Source organism: Canis lupus, chromosome X (genome assembly GCF_011100685.1).
Source record: "Canis lupus familiaris isolate Mischka breed German Shepherd chromosome X, alternate assembly UU_Cfam_GSD_1.0, whole genome shotgun sequence".
NCBI lineage: Eukaryota > Metazoa > Chordata > Mammalia > Carnivora > Canidae > Canis > Canis lupus.
In genome coordinates, this window is record NC_049260.1 from 58,431,958 (window position 1) to 58,444,550 (window position 12,593).

Here is a 12,593-nt window from a genome sequence, read left to right on the forward strand (position 1 = left end):
CCAAATTACCTAGATAACCTTCAAATCATCCTGTAAGTCTAAGAATTTGGCCTGAGATTTAAAGAGAGAACACCTGGAATGCTACAGTGAGAAGAGTTCACTCTTCCATCAAGGTAGGAAGACGGGGGAAAAAGAAATAAAGAAACAAAAGGCATCCAAGGGGGAGGGGCCCCGCGAGGAGCAGGCCTAAGGCCGGGGCGAGTGCCCCCAGGACAGGAGAGCTCCGTCCCGGAGAAGCAGGAGCTGCACCAACCTTCCCGGGCAGAAAGGCGCTCCCAGGGAGTTGGAGCAGGACCCCAGGAGGGCGGGGATGCCCTCAGGCTCCCTGGGACAGTATCAGAGGAACTGAGCCCCGGGGAGAGTGCGCTGAGCTCCCTAAAGGGCTGCAGCGCGGGCACGGCTGGACCCCGGAACAGCTCGGAGGGGCTCGGGCGGAGGCTCAGCGCGGAGGGGGCTTCGCGGCCCCAGGAGCAGCTCGGCGGGGCTCAGGCAGTGGTTCCGCGGAGAGGGGGCTGCCCTGCCGGGAGCAGCTCAGAGGGTCTCGATTGGATGCTCCGCGGAGAGGGGGCTGGCCGGCCGGGAGCGCGAATCCAACAGCGCAGGTCCGGGAGCCCAGGGCGCCGGGGACACAGCCCAGGATCTGGCACTTCCTCTGGGACAGGCAGAGGCCAGGAGGGCCCAGGACAGCAAGGACGCTCCTGCCCTAGCTGAGCAGATCAGCGGCCCCGCCCCTGGACCATGCAGGCTCCTGCAGACTGGAAGCTCCGTAGTTACTGCGGGAGCTGAATCCAGGGCTCCAGAGCTGGCCGCCGCCACTGTGGTTGTTCCTCCTGGGGCCTCACGGGGCAAACAACCCCCACTGAGCCCTGCACCAGGCAGGGGGCAGAGCAGCTCCCCCAAGTATTAACAAAGGAAAATCAGCACAACAGGACCCTCCTCCAGAAGACCAGCTAGACGGACAAGTTCCAGGGGAAGTCAAGGGACTTAAAGTATACAGAATCAAAAGATACTCACCCGTGTTTGATTGATTGATTGATTGATTGATTGCTTTTTGATTTCTGTTTGCTTCCCCCACCCTTCTTTCTTTCTCTTTTTCTTCTCTTTTTTTCCTTTTTTCTTTTTCTCTTTTCTTTCCTTCTTTCTCTCCACTCTTTTTCTCCTATTCCCAATACAACTTGTTTTTGGCCACTCTGCACTGAGCAAAATGACTAGAAGGAAAACCTCACCTCAAAAGAAAGAATCAGAACAGTCCTCTCTCCCACAGAGTTACAAAATTTGGATTAAATTCAATGTCAGAAAGCCAATTCAGAAGCACTATTATACAGCTACTGGTGGCTCTAGAAAAAAGCATAAAGGACCCAAGAGACTTCATGACTGCAGAATTTAGATCTAATCAGGCAGAAATTAAAAATCAATTGAATGAGATGCAATCCAAACTAGAAGTCCTAACGACGAGGGTTAACGAGGTGGAAGAAAGAGTGAGTGACATAGAAGACAAGTTGATGGCAAAGAGGAAAACTGAGGAAAAAAGAGACAAACAATTAAAAAACCATGAGGATAGATTAAGGGAAACAAAAGACAGCCTGAGGAAGAAAAACCTACGTTTAATTGGGGTTCCCGAGGGCGCCGAAAGGGACAGAGGGCCAGAATATGTATTTGAACAAATCCTAGCTGAAAACTTTCCTAATCTGGTTAGGGAAACAGGCATTCAGATCCAGGAAATAGAGAGATCCGCCCCCCCCTAAAATCAATAAAAACCGTTCAACACCTCGACATTTAATAGTGAAGCTTGCAAATTCCAAAGATAAAGAGAATATCTTTAAAGCAGCAAGAGACAAGAAATCCCTGACTTTTATGGGGAGGAGTATTAGGGTAACAGCAGACCTCTCCACAGAGACCTGGCAGGCCAGAAAGGGCTGGCAGGATATATTCAGGGTCCTAAATGAGAAAAACATGCAACCATGAATACTTTATCCAGCAAGGCTCTCATTCAGAATGGAAGGAGAGATAAAGAGCTTCTAAGACAGGCAGGAACTGAAAGAATGTGACCTCCACACCAGCTCTGCAAGAAATTTTAAGGGGGACTCCTAAAATTCCCCTTAAAGAAGAAGTCCAGTGGAATAATCCACAAAATCAAGGACTGAATACATACCATGATGACACTAAACTCATATCTTTCGATAGTAACACTGAACGAGAACGGGCAGGATTTCAGAGTGGATAAAAAAGCAGGACCCATCTATGTGCTGTCTACAAGAGACTTATTTTAGACAGAAGGACACCTACAGCCTGAAAATAAAAGGTTGGAGAACCATTTACCATTCAAATGGTCCTCAAAAGAAAGCAGGGGTAGTCATCCTTATATAAGATAAACTAAAATTTACCCTGAAGACTGTAGTGAGAGATGAAGAGGGACACTATATCATACTTAAAGGATCTATCCAACAAGAAGACTTAACAATTCTCAATATATATGCCCCGAATGTGGGAGCTGCCAAAAATATCCATCAATTAATAACCAAAGTTAAGACATACTTAGATAATAATACACTTATACTTGGTGACTTCAATCTAGTGCTTTCTATACTCGATAGGTCTTCTAAGCACAACATCTCCAAAGAAACGAGAGCTTTAAATTATACACTGGACCAGATGGATTTCACAGATACCTACAGAACTTTAATCCAAACTCAACTGAATACACATTCTTCTCAAGTGCACATGGAACTTTCTCCAGAATAGACCACATACCGGGTCACAAATCAGGTCTGAAGCGATAGCAAAAGATTGGGATCATCCCCTGCATATTCTCAGACCATAATGCCTTGAAATTAGAATTAAATCACAACATGAAGTTCGGAAGGACTTCAAACACGTGGAGGTTAAGGACCATCCTGCTAAAAGAGGAAAGGGTCAACAAGGAAATTAAGGAAGAATTAATAGCAGCAATGGCCACGATAGCCAAACTGTGGAAGGAGCCTCGGTGTCCAACGAAAGATGAATGGATAAAGAAGATGTGGTTTATGTATACAATGGAATATTACTCAGCTATTAGAAATGACAAATACCCACCATTTGCTTCAACGTGGATGGAACTGGAGGGTATTATGCTGAGTGAAGTAAGTCGGAGAAGGACAAACATTATATGTTCTCATTCATTTGGGGAATATAAATAATAGTGAAAGGGAATATAAGGGAAGGGAGAAGAAATGTGTGGGCAATATCAGAAAGGGAGACAGAACATAAAGACTGCTAACTCTGGGAAACGAACTAGGGGTGGTAGAAGGGGAGGAGGGCGGGGGGTGGGAGTGAATGGGTGACGGGCACTGGGGGTTATTCTGTATGTTAGTAAATTGAACACCAATAAAAAATAAATTAAAAAAAAAGATCCATGGAGGGATCCCTGGGTAGCGCAGCACTTTGGCGCCTGCCTTTGGCCCAGGGTGCGATCCTGGAGACCGGGGATCGAATCCCACATCGGGCTCCCGGTGCATGGAGCGTGCTTCTCCCTCTGCCTATGTCTCTGCCTCTCTCTCTCTCTCTGATGACTATCATAAAAAAATTTTTTTAAAAAAGATTCATGGAAACTAATGAGAATGAAGATACAACCATTCAAAATCTTTGGAATGCAGCAAAAGCAGTCCTGAGGGGGAAATACATCGCAATACAAGCATCCATTCAAAAACTGGAAAGAACTCAAATACAAAAGCTAAGCTTACACCTAAAGGAGCTAGAGAAAAAACAGCAGATGGAACCTACGCCCAGCAGAAGAAGAGAGTTAATAAAGATTCGAGCAGAACTCAACGAAATCAAGACCAGAGGAACTGTGAAACAGAACAACAAAACCAGGAGTTGGTTCTTTGAAAGACTTAATAAGATAGATAAAACATTAGCCAGCCTTATTAAAAAAAAAGAGAGAGAAGACTCAAATTAATAAAATCATGAATGAGAAAGGAGAGATCACTACCAACACCAAGGAAATACAAACGATTTTAAAAACATATTACGAACAGCTATACGCCAATAAATTAGGCAATCTAGAAGAAATGGACGTATTTTTGGAAATCCACAAACTACCAAGACTGGAACAGGAAGAAATAGAAAACCTGAACAGGCCAATAACCAGGGAGGAAATTGAAGCAGTCATGAAAAACCTCCCAAGACACAAAAGTCCAGGGCCAGATGGCTTCCCTGGGGAATTCTATCAAACGTTTAAAGAAGAAACCATACCTATTCTCCTAAAGCTGTTTGGAAAGATAGAAAGAGATGGAGTACTTCCAAATTCGTTCTATGAGGCCAGCATCACCTTAATTCCAAAACCAGACAAAGACCCCACCAAAAAGGAGAATTATAGACCAATATCCCTGATGAACATGGATGCAAAAATTCTCAGCAAGATACTAGCCAATAGGATCCAACAGCACATTAAGAAAATTATTCACCACGACCAAATAGGATTTATTCCCGGGACACAGGCTGGTTCAACACTTGTAAAACAATCAATGTGTTTCATCACATCAGCAAGAGAAAATCCAAGAACCATATGATCCTGTCATTTGATGCAGAGAAAGCATTTGACAAAGACAGTAGCCATTCCTGATCAAAACTCTTCAGAGTGTAGGGATACAGGGAACATTCCTCAACATCTTAAAAGCCATCTACGAAAAGCCCACAGCAAATATCATTCTCAATGGGGAAGCACTGGGAGCCTTTCCCCTAAGATCAGGAACAAGACAGGGATATCCACTCGCACCACTTCTATTCAACATAGTACTGGAAGTCCTAGCCTCAGCAATCAGACAACAAAAAGGCATCAAAGGCATTCAAATTGGCAAAGAAGAAGTCAAACTCTCCTTCTTCGCTGATGACATGATACTCTACATAGAAAACCCAAAAGCCTGCACCCCAGGATTGCTAGAACTCATACAGCAATTTCGCAGCATGGCAGGATACAAAATCAATGCCCAGACGTCAGTGGCATTTCTATACACTAACAATGAGACTGAGGAAAGAGAAATTAAGGAGTCCATCCCATTTACAATTGCACCCAAAAGCATAAGATACCTAGGAATAAAACTAACCAAAGAGGTAAATGATCTATACCCTAAAACCTATAGAACACTTATGAAAGAAATTAAGGAAGACACAAAGAGATGGAAAAATATTCCATGCTCATGGATTGGCAGAATTAATACTGGGAAAATGTCAATGTTACCTAGGGCAATTTACACATTTAATGCAATCCCTATCAAAATACCATGGACTTTCTTCAGAGAGTTAGAACAAATTATTTTAAGATTTGTGTGGAATCAGAAAAGACCCCGAATAGCCAGGGGAATTTTAAAAAAGAAAACCATATCTGGGGGCATCAGAATGCCAGATTTCAGGTTGTACTACAAAGCTGTGGTTATCAAGACAGTGTGGTACTGGCACAAAAACAGACACTTAGATCAATGGAACAGAATAGAGAATCCAGAAGTGGACCCTCAACTTTATGGTCAACTAATATTAGACAAACCAGGAAAGACTAACCACTGGAAAAAAAGTCTCTTCAATAAATGGTGCTGGGAAAATTGGACATCCATATGCAGAAGAATGAAACTAAACCACTCTCTTTCACCATACACAAAGATAAACTCAAAATGGATGAAAGATCTAAATGTGAGACAAGATTCCATCAAAATCCTAGGGGAGAACACAGGCAACACCCTTTTTGAACTCAGCCACAGTAACTTCTTGCAAGATACATCCACGAAGGCAATAGAAACAAAAGCAAAAATGAACTACTGGGATTTCATCAAGATAAGAAACTTTTGCACAGCAAAGGATACAGTCAACAAAACTAAAAGACAACCTACAGAATGGGAGAAGATTTTTGCAAATTACGTATCAGATAAAGGGCTAGTTTCCAAGATCTATAAAGAACTTCTTAAACTCAACACCAAAGAAACAAACAATCCAATCATGAAATGGGCAAAAGACATGAAGAGAAATCGCACAGAGGAAGACATAGACATGGCCAACACGCACATGAGAAAATGCTCTGCATCACTTGCCATCAGGGAAATACAAATCAAAACTACAATGAGATACCACCTCACACCAGTGAGAATGGGGAAAATTAACAAGGCAGGAAACAACAAATGTTGGAGAGGATGCAGAGAAAAGGGGACCCTCTTCCACTGTTGGTGGGAATGTGAAATGGTGCAGCCACTCTGGAAAACTGTGTGGAGGTTCCTCAAAGAGTTAAAAAAAGACCTGCTCTACAACCCAGCAATTGCACTGTTGGGGATTTACCCCAAAGATAGAGATGCAATGAAACGCCGGGACACCTGCACCCTGATGTTTATAGCAATAATGTCCACAATAGCCAAACTGTGGAAGGAGCCTCGGTGTCCATTGAAAGATGAATGGATAAAGAACATGTGGTTTATGTATACAATGGAATATTACTCAGCCATTAGAAATGACAAAAACCCACCATTGCTTCGACGTGGATGGAGTTTGAGGGTATTATGCTGAGTGAAGTAAGTCAATCGGAGAAGGACAAACATTATATGTTCTCATTCATTTGGGGAATATAAATAATAGTGAAAGGGAATAGAAGGGAAGGGAGAAGAAATGGGTAGGAAATATCAGAAAGGGAGACAGAACATAAAGACTCGTAACTGTGGGAAACGAAGTGGGGGTGGTGGAAGGGGAAGAGGGTGGGGGGTGGAGGTGAATGGGTCACAGGCACTGAGGGGGGCACTTGACGGGATGAGTACTGTTTTTTTACTGTATTTTGGCAAATTTAACACCAATAAAAATAAATTTATTATTTAAAAAAACCAGAGTGAGCACTACTAAAAGTCTAGTTACCATTAATCACCATACAACTGATCTTTTTCATCCACTTTGCCCACCCCTATTCCCCCTTCCTCTCTGTTAACCAACAATCTGTAGTCTGTATCTATGAGTTTGTTTTGTTTATTTGTTTTATTTTACATAGATTCCACATATGAATAAAATCATATAGTTATTTGTCATTCCCCATCTCACTTATCTCACTTAGCATAATACTTTTAGGTCCATCCCTGCTGCTGCAAATGAGAAGATTTTGGTTTTTTTTATGGCTTGGTAATATTCCACTGTGTGTATATATACCATATTTTCTCTATCCACTGATAATCATTTAGTTTTTTTCCAATTCTTGGCTATTGTAAATAATACTGCAATGAACACAGGGGTGCATATATTGTTTCAAATCAGTGGTGGGTTTTTGTTGTATTCTTTGAATAAATACCCAGAAGTGAAATAGCTGGATCATTTGATAGATCTAGTCTTATTTTTTTAAGGTTTATTTATTCATGAGAGACAGAGAGAGAGAGAGAGGCAGGGACATAGGCAGAGGGAGAAGCAGGCTCCCCACAGGAACCCGATGCATGACTCAATCCCCAGACCTGCGATCACGCCCTGAGCTGAAGGTAGACACTCAACCACTGAGCCACCCACGTATCCCTAGTCTTAAGCTTTGGAGCAATCTCCATGTTTGCCATAGTGATCGCACCAATCAACATTCCCAACAGTGTACAAAAGTTTCCTTTTCTCCACATACTCTCCAATACTTATTTTCTTTTTACCTCCTTGATGGCATAATTTGAAGCACAAGTTAATTATTATGTTCAATTTATCTATTTTCTGTTGTGTTGCTTGTGCTGTTGAACATTGACTAATCCAATGTCACAAAGATATTTACTGTTTTCTTCTTAGAGCTTACAGTTTTAGCTCTTACATTTAAGTCTATGATCTACTTTAATTTTTATATATAGTGTGAAGGAGTTTACATTCATTTTTTTTGCATGTGGATATCCAGTTTCCTCAGCATCATTTGTTGAAGAGCATCTTCTTTCCCCATTTAGTCATCTTGGCACCCTTTCTTAGAAATCAATTGTTCATAAATGTAATGGCTTTTTTCTGGACTCTCAGTTCTTTCCACTGATCGATATTTTCATCCTTATGCCAACACCACACACACCTTGATTAGTGTAGCTTTGGAAAAAGCTTTGCATTTGGGAAATTAGAGTCCTCCAATTGCTTTTTATTGCCAATTTTCCCTGGCTAGAACCTCCAGTACAATAGCAACTAGAAATTGTAGGAGCAGGCATTTTTGTCTCATATTTGATGTTAGCATTCAGTTTTTCACCAACATTTATGATTTTTTAACAGTGAGTTTTTTTGTAGATGGCCTCCATGAGATTGGGGAAGTTCCCTTGTATGCCTAGCAAATTAAGTGTTTTTATCATGAAAGGGTGTTGGATTTTGACAATTTTTTTCTTTGTCTATTGAAATGATCATGTTTTTTGTCCATATTCTATTACTATAGTATGTTACATTGATTCTGGATTCCATTAATCTTGCATTCCTGGGATAAATCCCACTTGGCTATAATGTACAATGTACAACCCTTTTAAAATGCTGGATTTTGTTTGCTAGTATTTTGTTGAGGATTTGTGTAATGTATCCATCAATCATCTATCAACAGATATTGCTCTTTAGTTTCCTTGTGATGTCTTTGCTTTTGATATCAGGATAATACTGATTTTTGAAATGAGTTGGAAAAAAACCCTCTTCTATTTTTTAGAAAATCTCGTGAAGTATTGGTATTCATCCTTCTTGAAATGCCTGGTAGAATTCAGTTGGTGAAACCATCTAGGCCTGGGCTTTTTCTTTGTGGGTAATTTTTGGATTAGTAATCTAATCTCTTTGCTTGTTATGGATCTATATTACTTGTCTATTTCTTAAGTCTGTTTCAGTAATTTGTATCTAAGAATTTGTCCCTTTCATCTAAGTTTTCTCATTTGTTGGCATATAGTTGTTCTGAGTCTTTTACCTCTTTTTTACTTCTGTAAAATTGGCAGTGATATCCCTTCATTTTTTTATTACTAATTTGAATCTTCATTATTTTGTTATTGGTCTAGTCTTAAATTTTTGATTTTGTTAATCTTCCCAAAGAACCAACTTGTGGCTTTGTAACTTTCTCCACTAATTTTGTATTTCATGAATTTACGCTCTAAGCTTTCTGCTAGCTTTTGATTCAATTTGCTCATATTTTTCTAGTTTCCTAAGGCAGAAATTTAGGTTACTGATTTGAGATGTTCCTTCTTTTAAATTATAGACATTTACAGCTATAAAATTCCCTTGAGTGATAGATTTAGCTGCATCCCATTCATTCATTTCTGTTTCATTCACCTCCAAATATTTTCTAGTCTCCCCTTGTGATTTCTTCTTTGACCCACATTTAAAGTGAGTTAATTTCCTTCTGAAGTTTCCATGTTTTCCTCCTCTAGTACTGATTTCTAGTATTTTTATCGTGGCCAGAGAACATGTTTTGTAGGACTTCAAATCTTTTAAAATTTATTGAGGCTTGCTCTTTGGCCTAGCATATGGTCTATCCTGAAGAATCTTCCATGTGCACTTGGGCAGAGTGTGTATTCTGTTTAAGTCTTCTATTTCTTTGATCTTCTACCTAGTTGTTCTATCCATTATTGAAAGGGGCTGTGAAATCTTCCACTATTATTTGTTGCATTGTCTATTTTTCCCTTCAATTCTGTTTTTGTTTCATCTATTTTGATAGGTTCTTGGGTGCATGTTTAAAATTGTCATATTTTCCTAAAAGATTGAATTTCTGATATTATGAAATATCTCTTTTATATTTAGTGGCATTTGTTTGTTTTAAAGTTTATTTTGTCTGATATTAGTATAGGCACTATCTTTGAATATGAAGTGCTTCTCCTATAGACAGGACACTTGTTGGATCAAGTTGGACCATGATTTTTATATTCAATCTGACCATCTCTGCCTTTTGACTTATTTCATATTTTATATTGTTACATCTTCCACTTTTTTTCTATATGCCTCTTTTTTTTCTATTCCTATTTTATTGTCTTCATCTTGTATTAAGTGGATCTGTTCCAGTGTAACATTTTGATCCCTTTAATATTTTAAGTATATTTCTTCAGGTACTTAGTTGTTGTTCTAGAGCTTACAATATCCATTCTTACCTCTCAGAATTTACTTCATATTTGCACTGATTTGTTCCAGTAAATTATAGAACCTATTCCTATATAGCTCCTTTCCATACCACCTTTTTGTACTACTGTTATATGTATTACATTTGTTATTCATATGCATATATATGTATATATATTAAACTCAACAATACATAGTTAAAACTATTAGTTTATATGATCTTATATCTTTCAAAAACACCTAAGGGCAGGTGTATATTCATAGATTTTTGTTAATTTTAATCATCATATATCCCATTTCTAGCTCCCTTCATTTATTCTTGTGTATTCTGGATATCATCTGGTTTCATTTCCAAGAATTACTTTCATTACTACAAGACTTTTTTTCCATTCCCAACAGAAGAATACATATTGCTACACAGGACTGCTTTCTAAGTCAACTTCAATGAAATTAAAAAAATTTCTTGCTCTCCTTGCATTTGGCGGCAGAATGTCTCATAGGAAATTCTCTGCTCCCAGACATGGGTCCCTGGACTTCTTGCCCTAGAAACACAGTAGCTGGCACCATGGGAAGGTGAAGAGCTTCCCCAAGGATGAATCTTCCAAACCTATCCACCTCACAGCCTTCCTGGGCTACAAGGCTGGCATGACTTACATTGTGTGAGAGGTCAACAGGCCAGGATCCAAAGTGAACAAGAAGGAAATTGTGGAGGATGTGACCATTGTGGAAACACCATCTATGGTCGTTATGGGCATCATGGGCTATGAAGAAACCCCTTGAGGCCTCTGTACTTTGAAGACCATCCTTGCTAAGCACATCCATGATGAGTGCAAAAAGCACTTCTATAACAACTGGCATAAGTTTAAGAAGGCCTTCAACCAAATAGGTAGGATGCAAGTGATAGGATGATGATGGCAAGCAGCAGCTAGAGAACGACTTCAACAGCATGAAGAAGTACTACCAAATCATCCACATCATCATCCACTCCCAGATGCCCCTGCTTCCTCTATTCCAAAAGAAAGCCCACCCCATGGAGATCCAGGTGAATAGAGGCACAGTGGTTGAAAAGCTGGACTGGGCCCTTAAGAACATGGAACAGCAGGTGCCTGTGAACCAAGTGTTTGGGCAAGATGAGTAGATGTCATTAGTGTTACCAAGGGCAAAGGTTACAAAGGTCACCAGCCACTGGCACATCAAGATACCCTGCAAGACCTACCAGAGACTGTGCATGGTGGGCTGTATTGGGGCATGGCATCCTGCCCAAGTGGCTCCATGGAATGGGCTGGACAGAAAAGCTACCATCACTGCACGGAGATCAACAAGAATATCTACAAGATTGGTCAGGGCTACCTCGTCAAGGATGGCAAACTAATCAAGAACAATGCTTCCACTGATTATGATGTCTGACAAGAGCATCAACCCTCTGAGTTGGCTTTGTCAACTACGGTGAAATGACCAATGACTTTGTCATGCTGAATGGCTGTTTAGTGAGAAACAAGAAACAAGTGTTTACTCTCCACAAGTCATTGTTGGTGCAGATCAAGTGGCAGGACATGGAGAAAATTGACCTTAAGTTCATTGACACCACCTCCAGGTTTGGCCATGACTGATTCCAGATTGTGGAGGATAAGAAAACATTCATGGGATCACTTATGAAAGACCAAACTGCAAATGAAGGAGCTTAATGTCAGAAGCAGATTGTACAACTGATGGGATCTCAATAATTATTTTCCAGTGGAAAATGTAAGTTCTTCTAAAAGAAAGAAGAAACATGCAATTATACTTTTATTAAGTATCACACAAGAAACTTTATTGGTGCTCTGTTTTATGTATTTGAATTACCGTCTGGTGTCACCTGCTTTTTGCCTGAATAATTTCCTTTGTATTTTTGTATTTCTTGTAATAAAGATTTACTAGTAATGCATTTTCTTTTAACTTCCATCTTTATCTCACCTTCATTTCTGATAGTTTTGGATATAATATTCTTGGTTGACAGTTTTTTAATTTCAGCAATTTGAATATGTGATCCCTTTGTCTTCTGGTTTTTACTTTTGTAGTATATTTTTTTATTGGAGTTTGATTTGCCAACATATAGTATAACACCCAGTGCTCATCCCGTCAAGTGCCCCCCTCAGTGCCCATCACCCAGTCACCTCCTGACCACCTCCCCTTCCACTACCCTTTGTTTGTTTCCCAGAGTTAGGAGTCTCTCATGCTTTTACTGTTTCTTATGAGAAACTTCACCTGCTAATCATATTGGGGTTTCCTTGTATGTGAGGAGTCATTTTTCTCTTATTGTTTTTACAATTTTCTACTTATCTTTAGCTTTGAACATCTGTTTTTTTCCTAATTGGTGTTTTTGGAGCTTTTTTGATGTGTAATGTTTTTCATCAAATTTAGATGTTTCCATCCATCTCTTTGAATATTTTTTTCTGCTCCTTTCCTCTCCTCTGCTACTTACTTTATGAATACATTGGTATTTGTAATGGTGTTCCACATTTCTCTTGAGGATATTTCTCATTTTTATCTCTGTTCTTCAGACTGCATTCTCTCCACTGGTCTATCTTCAAGTTTGTAGATTC

General features: G+C 40.0%; 1 pseudogene; it reads left to right on the forward strand.

Moving 5' to 3' along the window:
• The first annotated feature begins 10,500 nt into the window (after positions 1-10,500).
• Positions 10,501-11,696, forward strand: LOC100686568 (annotated as a pseudogene).
• The last annotated feature ends 897 nt before the right edge of the window (positions 11,697-12,593 follow it).